Here is a 16315-nt window from a genome sequence, read left to right as displayed (position 1 = left end):
AGTACGTTTGTTATGGTTTTGGGCTTCTCGAGTGATTTCAGACAAAAATCTTAAAGGTACGTTTTTGTTAAAAAAAAAGCTTACTTTTCGTGCACAAATATGAATGAAACTTGGTAGAATGATAGATCGGGTCATGATTATTGATAAAATAATGAACTTTATAGTAAATGGGTTAGTTGATTCGTTTCAGGTAAAACAAGTAGTGTTCGGTTTGTGAAAATGATGGGTAAACGAGGTCGGTTTTGCATGAAACTTAGTAGGATAGTAAATCGGGTGTAGTTATACCATAAAAATGTAAACTTGATGTTTAAAATGGACTTAATGAACTCGTTAGTGAACACGGTTCACTTAGAAACCTAGATCTAGCCTAAAACGGGTTTGAAAATGATAAAGGTTTAAGATTTACGTATGGACTGGCTATGTCTTAGCCGAAAATGAATATGGAAATGTTCAAGGGTTGATATAATACCATAATAAGGGCTTAGGTGTTAAAACATGTAAGGAAATGGGTATAAAAGACCGAGCAAAAACAGCTCATTCGGTTACAATGGATGACTCGAATACATGTATACATTCGATTACACGAAAGGTTCGAATACATGCAGGTCATTCGATTACTATGAACGGCTCGATTACAAAGTTTATATATTCGAATACATTTATTAGACTCGCATACAACATGGGTCACTCGAATACATCAAGGATGTTCGAATACAATACATACGTTCGAATACAATCCTGGAATTCGAATACAACATAAGGACACGCATACATGTTTGTAATCGAATACATCATGGACTCACTTACATGCACATGTTCGATTACATGGCATGCTTCGAATACATGTGTATGATCGATTACATAGTGTGATTCGAATACATGTGCCTGATCGATTACATAGTATGACTCGAATACATGTGCCTGATCGATTACATAGTGTAACTCGAACACCCTATGCATGTTCGAATGCATCATAGATTTGAATACATACTTATACTCGAATACACTGATGGTTCGAATACAATAAACGTGTTAGATGTGACACCGGGCATTTTCAGGTTAACTCCGTTAACTAAACCCAGTTAAATCATGTTGACTGTGTCAGTAAATCCAGTTAGTCCTATTAACTAAGTTAATGAACTCCCATGCATATAGTGTCATGTATGCATACATTGAGTCAGTGGTGTCGTTGGTGACCTTAGTGAGAGTAACTAGTTATTGATAACTAGAATAATAAACTTGTCACACATGTTATATGTTATAATAAATTTGTCACATATGATATGTTACATGTATTATATGTGATTGATGTAATTGTGTTACATGCTTAATATGTTACATGATTAGTTGTTGTACCCATAGGTTGTAAGATATTGAACAAATAAATAACATAACATATAATATATTACATGATAAGTAACAAAAGAGAAGTGCATAATATATGATTAGTAGGAAATGTTTGTAATAAAATGTAACATGTTGAAAATTAAATTAAATAAAGTTATCTAAAGTTTAATCAAATTGATGATGACTTAATGAGGGTGTAAATGAATGTGTAATGATGAGTAAATAGCAATGAAGGTTAAAACTTTTCTTTTTCTTCCTTTGGACGTCCATTTCACACCTACACACACACTTTGTATTTTCTAAAAATTCTCTCAAATATCATAAACAACTTGGTGATTCTTAGAAGCAAGGGTGTAGAGTTCTTGGACCAAGAAATAGGTAAATATGGTTTAGTATATATTCTTATTCATATTTTTATTTTGGGTCATGAAAACCTAGTATCCAAATAATCGAATTTGTGAAAATGAATTAAGAATAATCAAGGTTGTTTTTAAAAGAAATTGTGTATCTTGTCATAAAAGAAAATATGAAAACCTTTTGTACATAAATATTATTTTATAAATAAGTAGAATAATTAAATACAAGAGATTTGATTATAGAAAATGGTTCCTTGATGATTAAAGATCATAAGGATATAAGCATAATGATTTTTTTGTGACTTTAAGTTTGAATCTGCTTGTTGACAGATTCTTTGTGTTTGATTGTAGATTGAATAACTTGATGATACGTTAGTATTTCTGATTTATTGTTGATATATGATTAGGTACTTCGAATATAGTTTTCAAAAAGTCAAGAATCATAATTTTTGGACTTTGTTTGACTGCTTTTTATTAATTTACAAAATCGGGTTGCAATCCTGATTGAAAGAGAAATTTTCTGATAAGTTTTATAAAATGTATAACGTAAGATTGAAAATAGATGTGGGTGTGATTCCAATTCTATAATGTTATAAATTGAATTAGGAATCTTACCCTATTGGTCTTGCATCAATTGGAAAAATATAGGGTTTTTGGAAAATATTTGTGTACTGCTGTGTTAAAATAGAGACTGAAATTAGGTTGTTGTAGAGTGTGAATATTCTGTATGTTTTGGTGAATTGTAAAATTATAAGAAAAATATATGTTATACCTATTACTTGAAAGAATATGTTTGAATTATTTGGTAATTTAATTACAAGTTTTGGTTGGTTGGAAGAATCAGTTTTGGTGATTGAAAACTTGTTAAGGATGATCAACATATTGGTTAGTGAGAATAATTGTAATTTGTAATAGATTGATTGTGGTAAATTGAATTTTGACTTTATGGGTCAACTTAGAACTATTTGACTAAGTGGTTAGTCTTACGTGTGAAGTGTTGAAACTGATAGAAGTTGGACTTAGTCATAGGATTGTATGAAAAGTGACTAAGTGCACATTACTTGATTTATGATTAAATTGTGACTAGGAACATCATGTAATCATTCTAAGTCTAGAATATTGGTCAAAAGACATCAACAGGTCGTCGGTCAACATTTTGGTCAAAGGTCAATATTTTGGTCAAGTTTCAACATTTTGATCAACGGTCAACAAAACTCAAATTTTTGTCTTTGGAAATCGAGACTTGGACTTAGTCAACGGTCAAAAACTTGGACCTTTTGGTCAAAAGTCAAACGAAAAGTCAAACTTTGGTCAAAGTCAACAAAATTCAAAATTTGGTCAAGGTCAACAAAAAGTCAAAATTTGGTCAAACTTCAAATAAACAAGGGAATTGTTGGATACTAAGGGTTCTAGGAATCCCTTAGCAAATACTTATAGTGCTTTTATGATTTAGGCACTAGGACAACCTTGACTTAAGCAGTTGACTTTAAATTTGAACCGTATTCGAGGTGAGTTTCACTACCCCACTATTTACTTACTCCTTTTGGGGGGAAAACATGCAACATACAAACTTTTTGGATAATTGTAGACTTTTTAATACCTCATGGGTACATAGTGCAGTTAAACTGAAGTCCCCCATGCACATTGGACCATTAACAATTGTACATTGGCTCGGTAATGAAAGGTTGTACTACTGGGTTTGACGAACCCCCTCGGGGCTCTCGATTGAGGGAGTCACAGGGCGTTTCGTTTACTAGAACACAATATGCACTGGTCTTATATTAGACTCCGTGGGAGGCAAACAAACTAACAAGTCAGCCTTGGTCACAATGGAACTCACATTAATGTAACATGATTGCTAGCCTAATTAATTAGCGGTATTAATAATGCATACATTATCCATGCTTTATTTCTTACAACGTTTACTTAATAAATTGTTTTTTTAACAAACTTGTTTTTAAACTCAAATTTGTGAACTCACCAGCCATTGTGTTGATCCGTTTTAGCATGTCTTTCTCAGATGTTTAAGGTGCACGTGTGAAGTTGAAATGAGTCTAGGATGAATGGATCCCACTAAGCATCGAATTATGCTGGGAGTCTTTAATGAACTTTTATGTTTAGGCGTCTTGACACGCGCTCTGGGTTTTTAAGTGTTTTCCTAAATTATACGCTTCCGCAAATATAAAAACTTTATTGTAAATGTACTTACCTCATTTATGATGAGCAATAATATTAAATAATTTCCATTATAAATTGGTTGTTCGTTATGAAACATGGCTAGATCCTGGTATGTCACGCGCCTCACGGTAACACCCTGTTAGTCGAAAATTAAGGGTGTGACATTAGAATACAATGAAAGACTCGAATACAATATGCAACATTCGGATATGTCACGCACTCGAATACACAGTGTATTCGATTACATCATGTATTCGAATGTACTAAGTTTGCATACGAGAAAGAAGGAAAGGAAGATCTTACAAGTGTCATCTAATTGAACATAAGGATACGCATGCATGCCATGCTTACTGATACATTACCTAATAAAAGCCATTAGAATAGACCACACTTAGCCATTTTGGGCTGAAATATGAAAAGTGTGAATAGGACAGGTATTGATACAAGTAATTAATGTACAGTTAGCCGATCACAGTTGAAGAGAGGAATAATAATTTATAGTGAATGTAACAGAATCCAGGTGAGTTTCTAGCCCCATTCCCTTGTTATGTCTTCGGGGTTGTGTGCATACTCGATGTAATTAGTTAATACACTTACCTTAAGTGGTAAGTGTATGCCATATATGATTTAGATGATAGATATTACGTTATGAATGTGAATGAAAGCTTGCCAGTACTTGAACGATCTTTGGATATTGCACGTACTACCATGGAAGATATGTTAAAGAAGTACGAAAGTATATGAAATATGATTATGTAAGAAAGGTATATGTATGATATGTGAGTATTTATGAATGTTAATGGAAGTATATATAGAAGTATAGAATGATATGGGTATGTGAAGAAAGTATGAACGAGTGTGGAAGAATGAAAGGATCAAACCCAATAATATCTGAGATATAGAAGTAAGCGATTAGACCCTAATAATATCTGAGATAGACAAAGAAAGAGGTATGAGACCCTAATAATATATGAGACAGAAAAGGAGAGGGATTAGAACCTAATAATATCTGAGATAGCAAGGAAAGAGGGATCAAAACCTAATAATATCTGAGATAGAAAAGGAGAGGGATCAGACCCTAATCATATCTGAGATAGTCAAGGAAAGAGGGATGAGACCCTAATAATATCTGAGATAGAGAAGGAGAGGGATCAGACCCTAATAATATCTGAGATATCCAAGGAAAGAGGGATCAGACCCAAATAATATCTGAGATAGAAAAGAAGAGGGATCAGACCCTAATAATTTTTGAGATGGAAAGGACATTAAGTATATAGTATAGAAGTAATAAAGTATCAACGTATATATGAATATATGAAAGAAAAGTAATAAGTAAAGTATTTAATATGTATATTCGGATTCATATATGAAGGTAAGTGAATGTATTGTATGTTGCCTGATTAACTAGAACTCACTTAGCGTAGCTGACTTTTAGTATGCACGTAGATGAGTAGAATGAAGCAGCTAGCTTGAGTGGGGCATTATGGCAGAAGAATAAGAGGCTGGCATCTAAAGACTCATGATGTTTTTTAATAAATAATGTTTCATTTTTAAGGACAAGGATGTTCATTTAAGACATGTTTATGAATTAATACGTACTGTTTAATGAAAGATTTATATTCCGCGAAAGTTTTAATTAACTCTGATATTTAAGAACTTTGTTTATGAGTAAATCCAACGTGCAATGTAGGGCACCGGTACCGGGGTCTTACAAGTTGGTATCCGAGCATAAGTTCGAGAGAATTAAGCATCCTACGTGCTTAGCCTAGAACAAATAATGGGACGTAAGTAACAAAAGAAAGAAGATGCCGGTTCAAGAAAGCATGTGTCACTCTAGAAAGCTCGATAAATGTAAAGTACATGATTAGTTTCATGTATAATATAAGAATGTGTAAGGAAGTTAGCTTATTTCTATAGAAAGAATGTTTGTATGCTAGCTTAATTGCTAGGAAAAGAACGACTGTATGCTAGCTTAATTGCTAGGGATAAGAATGTAGGTTATATGTATGTTTACATGATTGTGTGCGAAGTAGGAACTAGCACAAGTGAAATCGTAAAGGGAAGTATGTAGAACCTGAGGAGTAATGTAAAGAGTTAATTGCACTTGGCCACTGTCATTAACTATTTACCTTACGAGTCATGTGCTAAATAATTTCTAGAGTGATAACGTTTGTGTTTCCAAAGAGATAAAATAGATGATTGATAGAAAGGAGGTCGTACTGGACGCTGTGGCAAGACACGTTCCAACCAAACACACTTCTTGAAGAAGGTGACAAAGCAATATACGAAAGCTTTAGGACTTCAACTTTAGGAAGAAATGAAGAAGGATCACACTTGGAGCTTGAAGTCAAATACTAATGGAGTTGCTATATTGTTTTGCCCTAAAATGCCAACAATGTTCTCTAAAGAATCAAAGGCAGCCCAAACTGGGAAGTCCAAGTGGAAGCAACATGAAATAAACGGGGATAAACCAACTAGAATGAGTCAAGAAATGTAGTATGACTGCAATGGTTAACTCCATAAAGGAACTTGATTGGATCGTGAGTAACAAAGCGAATGATGATAAAAGCAGAGATGATCGAGAGGGACGGGTGAATGTCGAGGCATCCCAATTGAAAAGGAATGAAAGGATGAGACTACATAGTGTAACGAATATGAAAGAAGATGCTAAGAAGAATATAGTTGTGTACAGTGTACCTGAGACTTTATGGAAGAGAACACTAGCGATACTTTCGTTAAAGTATGAGACTAGTTAAGAATTGTAAGGTGTAACTAGAGGGATGTGAGTTCCTTGCTACTCTTTATGTTCAAACATAAGAGAGTTCGATGTCGCTTGGTAATAGATTTGTTGTTTGAGCCTAAGGCTCATATAACATGTAAGAGCAAGTTGATAAGGTTTATGTCTTTGGATGGCGGTACAGTGAAGATTTATAGTATTCTAGAAAAGTTCCGGGCTTAAAGTCATTCCGATGATAAAAACTGAAGGTTTGTTAAGTCGAGGGTGCAGTGCCTACCTGACGTAAGTTGTCAAAAATACGGCCGAGACGAAAGAAATGAAAAATGTTCCTATAGTGTGTAACTATCCATAAGTGTTCCTAGAGAACCTTCTGAGGTCACCACTGGAACGAGAGGTAGAATTCCAGATAGAGTTAATGCTAGGAGCACAACCCATTGCGAAAGCTCATTACTGCATGGCGTCTTCCAAAATGAAAGAGTTAATGTCCAAACTGCAAGAACTCCTCGACAAAGGTGTTTTAATGCCGAGTGTTTCCCTGCGTGGAGTACCAATGATGTTCATGAAGAAGAAAGATGAAAGTATGAGAGTGTGTATAGATTACCGCAAGTTGAACGAGCTTACGGTGGAGAATAGACATCTGTTTCCACGGATTGATGATTTGTTTGATCAATTGCTAGGTGCTTGTTGGTTCTCGCAAATAGACTTAAGAGCAGGCTATCATCAGTTGAAAGTGAAGGAGGTAGACAATACCTAAGACAACATTTCCGACATGATAAGGACACTAAGAGTTTCTCGTGATATCGTTTGGATTAAAGAATGCTCCAACATCATATATGATTATGATGAATAGGGTATGCCATCCCATGTTGGAAAAATCGCTTTTGTTAATGATAATATTGAAATAATCAAAGAATAAGTACGACCATGCTGAAAACTTAAGAGAAGTATTGGAGATGCCGAAGAAAGAGTAATTGGATGCTAAGTTTTCAAGGTGTACCATTGATACATGGATATCTCTTCAAGCAGAAAGAAAGGAATACGAGGCAAGTGTTGGAATCGATCTGCCCAATACACATATTTGAGTTGATGTGGCTAGAACGTTATGATCCAAGTCGGGTCATACCAATAAAAAGCTAGAAAAACACCACGATATTTATTATTAGATATGATCTAGTTAATAAATATCAATACTTATGAAATCTAGAAAATGATTTTCTAAATATTTGCACTTGTGTGATAAATAAATTATATGGATAAATTTATATTTTAGAGTTGTTATTTAAGTAGTTAAATAACACTTTCTTGCATATTCCGTATTCATGTTAAATATAACATAATAAGAAAAAGGAAACACAAAAAATAGTTTTTGGGTTTTGGGGGGAAATCCCCATAGGGAGCCGGCCCTTTCCAATAAGATGCAAGAGGGATGGTTGGAGGATGAGAATTCTTGGTAAATTCACAATCCATCTTCTCTCTCACACAAAAACTCTCTCTTCCTCTCTCTCCTTTTTGCTGAGAAGAACAAGAATAAGAACAAGGGTGTTTAATTTAGCAAGATTGTAAGATCCTAGCAACTTGGGTGTTTGTTGGAATATTGAAACGGGTATACAAGCTTGAGGTTTTCATATTTGGAGACTTGTCATTCACATTTTCATTCCTTTCAATTTCTGGAAATTAAAGGTATGTAAAGGAACACCCTATTTTTGTATTTAATAACATGTGTATCGTATATGGATCCTGGAATGGGTTTTAATATAAAATGGTTTTATATGTATTTGTTAAACAAGATTTAAAACTTATTATTCCGCTGCATTTTCTTATATAATGGGTTATATGGACTTTTATAATCTTGTAAAAACCCAACAATGGCATCAAGAGCCGCGTATACGATTACATGCTTCATAAATGGGATCTAAAGTGTTCGGGTTCTATGGTATTTTTTACACTGTTGGCTGAAAACTTTAGGCATATTGGTTGCCCCTTGGTTTTTCAAGATTGTACCATCCATGCATGTGGTAAATCTGGAAAAAATAGTCATTTGGACAACTCTGGATTTTTTGGCTCTGGCCGAGAATCCTTGGTTGGAAACCAAGGTTCTCGGTCTGGCCGAAAACACCGCGACACCCATTCTCAGTGTGGCTGAGAACTCATGGTTGTGAACCATAGTTCTCGGTGGACCGAAAACACGTTCTCGGTTGGATCGAGAACTCATGGTTGTGAACCATAGGTCTCGTTCTTGGCCGAGAACTCAAGGTTCTCGGCTGACCGAAATCTTCGGGCCGAAAACTCTGAAGCTTTGGTATTCTGGCCGAAAACTCTTTTTCTGGCCGAGATCTGAGGGGTCAAAGGGGAACCACTTTGGTCAAAGGTGACCTGCTTGTTTGGATGTGCATAACCTAGCCATGATATTGTGTATATTGAAGTGATGTGTTGTGATTTATTCAATTTTATTGTAACATTCTTTATTCGGGTTTGTAATCTATTTATTCAATTCAAATGGTTTGTAATAATAAGTAGAATAGTTGTATTTCTTTTACTAGAAAAATGTATTAGGATATATTTTGTGAAAGTAGATGCAACTACAATACCAATTTGGTTGAAGCCCAAATGGAAGCCTATAAGGAGAGAGGATCATAACAAGAGGTGGACACTTGAAACATATGGATGCAGAGTCAAGTGGGAGTTCACCATCACTACCTTGTGTCATGCGCGTCCATTAGGAGAGACCTTATGACACACTTGTTTCGGTCAACAAGTGCTGTCAATTTAGGTGGCTATGGTTATAGACTCATGGTTATTATTTATGCTTGTGTGGTTGATTTACGTTTTTTTATCATATTTGGATATGGTTGTTAACATATTAAAATCAACAACTTGCATAAAATTGATTCCTTTAGAAATTATTAAGTAATAAAACTGGTTTTATTAACTGTTAATGATTTCATAATAAAATAGATTTTATTAAAAGTAATTGAGAAAATTGGTTTTCAACAAAGTACCCTACATTTGAATGTGCAAATGGAAGGTACATAAATAGTTTTCCAATCTAGAATTTAGAAAACCTAAATCTCTTTTAAAACAAGTTGAACATCATCCTTTTATGCGACACTTGAATCACTTAGGAATATAATGTGGGATAAATGTCACCTTACCACATTTAAGAAACTTGTAATCTTGAGGTGGATTTACAATACTTTTGGGATAAAGGTCACCTAACCACTTGTATGTGTAAACTCCCACGTGTGTGTAAGTAGGACGACTTGATTTGGAAACCATGTGAATAGGGTCACCGAAGCATGGCGTACGAAGGTGTTGATGGGATTAAGCATGCCAACAAAACATATGATGTTTAACTGATCCCATAAAGCTAGAAGTTGCAAAGGGTTGCAATCGTCAAACTTTGACAACCTTGTTAATTTAAATAATAGGATGAAGGTCACCTAACTACTATTTGAATGGAACGTTGGGTTCTAGATTTTAATCATTAATTGTCTTGGAGACATTGAAAGGTATTAACGATTAAAATTTATTAATGATATCGAAAATTCTAAAATTGAGCTTTGTTAAATTTATATATGGCTGCAAACAACAACTCACTAAACGCAATTATCCCACCTGTGCATAATCTATCACTGAGATCCATTCTGGATAAGGAACGTCTGGATTACAACAATTTTATGGATTATAATCGAAATTTGAGAATTGTTCTCAAGCAAGAAAAGAAATCCTATATTTTGGACAATCCTATTCCTGATAAACCTGATGTAAAAGACTTGGATGCCTATAATTATTGGTTGAAATACACCGAGGATTTGGTGCAAGTTTCATTCCTCTTGTTGGGAACAATGATTTCCGAGATCCAAAAGGATTTCGAGAATCATGGGGCATATGACATGATCACCCAGCTTAAGGAAATGTTCCCTACCCAAGCTAGGGTAGAACGCTTCGAAACGTGACTAGCGTTTCATGCATGTCGTATGGGAGAAGCCCAATTTGTCCCATCTTATGTGCTTAAGATGAAAAGCGTCATTGATCGGCTTGAACGGCTTAACTGTCTCGTCTCAAAAGAGTTAGCCACATATATGATCCTTAATGGCTTAACTAAAAGGTTTGAGACATTCGTTATGAATTATAACATGAATGGATGGGACAAGAGTGTTGGTGAGCTTCACGCAATGCTCAAAACAGCCGAAGTCGGATTGAGTAAAAAGGTTTTACCCCTTCTTACGATCAATGAAGATGGCTTGAAGAAGAGGCATCATCCATAACCCAAGGCAAAGGTTGCTAGTGGTAAGGGAAAAGTCAAGGGAAAGGCGAAAGCAGTACCGAAACCAAAGAAGTAAAGGTTAGCGTTGAGGATCCGTGCTTTGGTTGTGGTGAGATAGGCCATTGGATGAGAAATTTTCCATCCTATTTGAAAGAGTTGAAAGCTAAGAGGGATGCGGTGCAAACCTCAGGTACAACTTTCATGATCCATATTGATCTTAATATTGTTTCTTCTAACACATGGGTATTGGATACCGGATGTGAAACTCATATCTGTAATTCATTGCAGGAGTTCAAAAGAAGAAGTGATTACAAGAAAGGAGATATAAGTCTATTCATGGGCAATGGAACAAAGGTTGACGTCCAAGCCGGGGGAGATTATGTTTTGAAATTTCCAAATGGTTTGGAAGTTATTTTGAAAAATATTTTGTATTCGCCTAGTTTGACTAGGAATATTATCTCTTTTTCTTTGTTAAGACAATTTGGTTATGATTTAAAGTTTGTAAACAATGGTATTTATGTTTTCATGAATGATGTATTTTATTTTAAAGCGATGCCGTCTAATGGCTTTTATGAATTAGTTCATGATAACACTACTATTGATAACTCGTTGTACCAATCTAGCGCCAAAAGACTCAAATTGGATTTGAGTAAGACTTTTCTTTGGCATTGTCGCCTTGGTCACATAAACAAGGATCGCATTCATACACATCAAAAGTATGGTCTTTTGGAATCAAACGATGATTCATTTGATGAGTGTGAATCTTGTTTATTGTGAAAAATGACTAAGGAGCCCTTTAGTGGAACTAATAAAAGGGAAAAAGACTTACTAGGTGTCATACATTCGGATGTATGTTGTCCTTCTAAGACAATGACAAGGAATGGTGAAAGATACTTCATTACCTTTGCCGACGATTATAGTCGCAATGGGTATGTGTTCTTGTTATGACACAAACATGAAGTCTTTGAAATGTTCATAGTCTTCCAAACTGAAGTACAAAATCAACTCAACAATACAATCAAAGTACTTTGTTCTGATAGAGTAGGTGAATACCTCAATGATGCTTTTCTAGATCATCTTAGTAGTTATGGGATTATCTCACAACTTACTCCACCTGGAACACCGCAACATAATGGTGTGTCCAAAATGAGACATTGAACTCTATTGGATATGGTTCGATTTATGATGGATAGAAGTACATTACCTCTATAATTTTGGGGTTTCGCTTTGATCTTCGTAGCTCGTATTTTAAGTATGGCACCAACCAAGAAAGTGGAAAGGACACCTTTTGAAATATGGCATGGAAGGGTTCCATTATTATTATATTTAAAGGTATGGGGTTGTGAGGCTTATGTCAAGAATAACACCCAAAACAAACTGGAAAGCCGATCCACTAAGTGTATTTTTGTAGGATATCCCAAAGATTCCATGGGATATTATTTCTACAAACCAAACGAGCAAAAGGTATTTTTTGCTAGAAAGGCTGAGTTCTTGGAAAGAAAGTTCCTTATGGAAGGAACTAAAAGAACTGTGGAACTCGAGGAGGATCGAGAACTACAAGCTGATACACGTTTGGTTGACACTAGCAATCAACAAGAGGTTGTTGAGAATGATCAAATGGTTGATAAAAACATACGAAACGTTCGCAAATCTGGCAGAATTAGCACCCCACCTGAAAGATATGGATTTTTCATGGATGGATGCTATGTGGTAGATTCTGATGAACCCACCACATACCGAGATGAAATGTCACAATCTGATTGTGATAAATGGCTTGAAGCTATGAACGTTGAGATGCAATCCTTGCAAGGAAACCAAGTATGGGACTTGGTTGCACCACCTCTTAATTCCAAACTGGTTGGAAGTAACTGGGTTTTCTAGAAGAAAACTGATATGCATGGAAACTTGGATACTTATAAAGCTAGACTTGTAGCCAAAGGTTTCACTCAAACTCAAGGGGTTGATTATGATGAAACTTTTTCGCTTGTTGTGATGCTAAAGTCTATTAGGATATTATTTGCCATAGCCGCATATTATGACTATGAGACAAGTCAAATGGATGTCAAAACTACTTTTCAAATTGGACACCTTGAGGAAGATGTCTATATGGTTTAGCCTGAAGGTTTTGTCGATCCACAACATCCTATTAAAGTATGAAAGTTAAAGAAGTCAATCAATGTATTGAAACAAGCATCTAGAAGTTGGAATCACCGTTTTGATGATGAAGTTAAGAAATTTGGATTCATCAAAAACGCTGATGAAGCTTGTGTGTATAAGAAAGCTAGTGGGAGCATCATTACCTTTCTGGTATTATATGTCGATGACATACTGCTATTCAGAAATGATATTCCAACCATGGAGGATGTAAAAGCATGGCTTGGAAGTTGTTTTACCATTAAGGATCTTGGTGAAGCCGCCTATATTCTGGGAATAAGGATCTATAGGGATAGATCAAGGTGACTGATAGGTTAAAATAAAAGTGCATACATTGACAAAATCTTGAAAAGGTTCAAGATGGACAACGTTAAGAAAGTTTGGTACCTATTCAAAGAGGAACAATATTGAGGCATCTCAATGTCCAAGCTCAAATGATGAGCAAGACAAAATGAATGCAATCCTATATGCATCTGCAATAGGTTCCATCATGTATGCCATGATATGCACTAGGCCGGATTTGTCATGCGCTTTAAGCATGACAAGTAGATACCAACAAAATCATGGAACTAGCCATTGGGTGGAGGTTAAGAGCATATTGAAATACCATAGGAGGATAAGGATATGTTTCTAATATATGGCTCTGGTGAGGAGGAACTCGTTGTAAAGAGTTACACTGATGCGAGTTTCCAAACTGATCGAGATGATTCTCGATCACAATCGGGATATGTTTTCGTTTTAAATGATGGGGCTGTCTCTTGGAAGAGCGCAAAACAAGATGTGGTAGCGTTGTCCACCACTGAATCTTAATACATCACTGCCTCATTGGCAGCTCAATAAGCTGCATGGATTAGAAAGTTCATGGCCGTTCTAGGGGTAGTCTGTACCATTCAGGACCCTCTAGAGATCTTTTGTGACAAAAAAGGTGCGATTGATCAAATCAAGGAACTCCGTGCATATCAAAAGACATGGCACATTGAGCGGAGATTCAACTACATAAGGGAGAAGTTGAAGAAGGAAAGATATGTATTCGCAAAGTTCACACTTATCAAAACATTGCGGATCCACTCACGAAGCTCCTATAAAGGCCAAGCATGAAGGTCAGACTTGTGCCTTAGGACTTCGATATTCTAGTGATTGTATTTGATCAAATTTGTATTTGGATATCGGAACAATTGTTATTTTGACTCAATCATATGATTATAGTTTATGATTATGCTTTTGAGTTATGTTCCATTTTAACAAGTTTAAATCCATGAATAAGTTAATTATTCTAAATGTCCGTAGTCGATCATAATTGCGGGAACAAATATGAAGGTAAGACTATTATGAACTTGGATTGGTAGATATTCATAATGTATGAATATAGCAAGGGTTTGCTGCCAAGGTTCATAGATATTTATGGGATAAATATTGGACTAACCCGCCCTCAAATTTTACTAGCCTGGGATCCTAGTGATTTGTGGTCATAAGTAAATTTGAGTAAAGGCGAACATCATAGTATCCTCCGACCTGAGATACATATTGGATCTTGATATTCACTGACTATTATGCTTTGACTTAGTTCTTCGCTGCTCTGAAATATGTCAGTACATAAGGCTAAGCTTAAGTATAGTACGAGATGATAGTGAGACACGTATGTAGTCAATAGGGATTTGTCCCTCTTATTCGTTGAGAGTTAAATGTCTAAGGCCTGATAAGTTAAATCAAACAGAGAATGATCACTCTGTGTCTTTGGATTTAACATGACATTTATGACAAAAGGATAAATGATAGTTTCACCTAAATCATTTCAAGTAAAGGTCTTAAAGGGGATGATGTTATGGAATGGCACTTCGTCATGCTTATTAGGGATAGTAAACCGTTGTTAGGCGGTATTTGATATTTTCATCAATCTTCTATGTATCTTGTGTAAGTGGGAGATTGTTGGAATCGATCTGCCCAAGACACATATTTGAGTTGATATGGCTAGTGCGTTATGATCCAAGTCGGGTCATACCCAATAACAAGCTATACAACCACCACATTAATTATTATTAGATATGATCTAGTTAATAAATAACAACACTTATGATATTTGGAAAATGGTTTTCTAAATATTTGTACTTGTGTGATAAATAAACTATATGGATAATTTATATTTGAGAGTTCTTATTTAATTGGTTAAATAACACTTTCTTGCATATTTCTTATTCATGTTAAATATAACATAATAAGAAAAAGGAAACACAAAAAATAGTTTTTTTTGTTTTGGTGGGAAAAGCCCCATGGGGGGGGGGGGGGGGTTCCCACCCTCTCTCTTCTATTTGTGTTTTCCAATAACATGTAAGAGGGATGGTTGGAGGATGAGAATTCTTGGTAAATTCACAATCCATCTTCTCTCTCACACACAAACTCTCTCTTCCTCAGTCTCTTTCCGGCCGAGAAGAACAAGAAGAACAAGGGAGTTTAATTTTGCAAGAGTGTAAGTGTCACAACCTCAAAATCCACTAACGGAGTTTTACCGTCAGAGGGTGTGAACTAACAGGATCGGAATCATTAGTTATAATCAAACCATAAATAAAGTTTTCAAACCACGAAAACATTTAAGTGTAAATAAATGCGGAAGCGTAAAACCTTTAACCAAAAATTGCGTCACGCAGGACGACTTATAAACCCAAAGAATAATAGTTTAAATCAAGTTTGCATAAACAATAGCGTTCAAAGTAATGCATGATCCTATACCGCGCGCCCGCCTCGGCTACCTGAGAATAACATACTAAAAGTGTCAACACGGGGTTGGTGAGTTCACAAGTTTATATCAATAAAGCGTTTACGTTTGCGTTTTGCGTTACCAGATAGTGTTAAATCAATTATATATCTATAGGTAGCTAGCCTATAAAGCAAGTATTACTAAGTGTTCGACATTGAAGCTAACTGTTTATCATGTGCCTTGCCACAAGGTCTATCCCGACCATCGTAATGTGTTAGCCAAAATTACACCCACTCGACCTCCAGTCGAGTGTAGCGTTGGGTGGGGTTTGTCAAACCCAGTAGTACTACTCAACAGTGACTCGCTATTATCCAATACTAAACGGTTCGATGTGTGAAGGACTTCAGTTATTTCGTTGCCACTTTGCCTTTACAAGAGATATATAATAAATAACAAAATCTAAAGCGTTTCGGAGTATGTATTCTCCCCCAAATGAAAAACGTTTTAAAAGATTTAAAAGGGGAACGTGAAACTCACTGTTTGCGAAGAATTCCAAAAACAAGTCACCCAATTGATGCGCGTCA

This window comes from Bidens hawaiensis, unplaced genomic scaffold (assembly GCF_021521415.1).
Source record: "Bidens hawaiensis isolate Kalapana, Puna unplaced genomic scaffold, B.hawaiensis_p1.1 tig00039383_1, whole genome shotgun sequence".
NCBI lineage: Eukaryota > Viridiplantae > Streptophyta > Magnoliopsida > Asterales > Asteraceae > Bidens > Bidens hawaiensis.
This window is presented reverse-complemented; position numbering follows the sequence as displayed.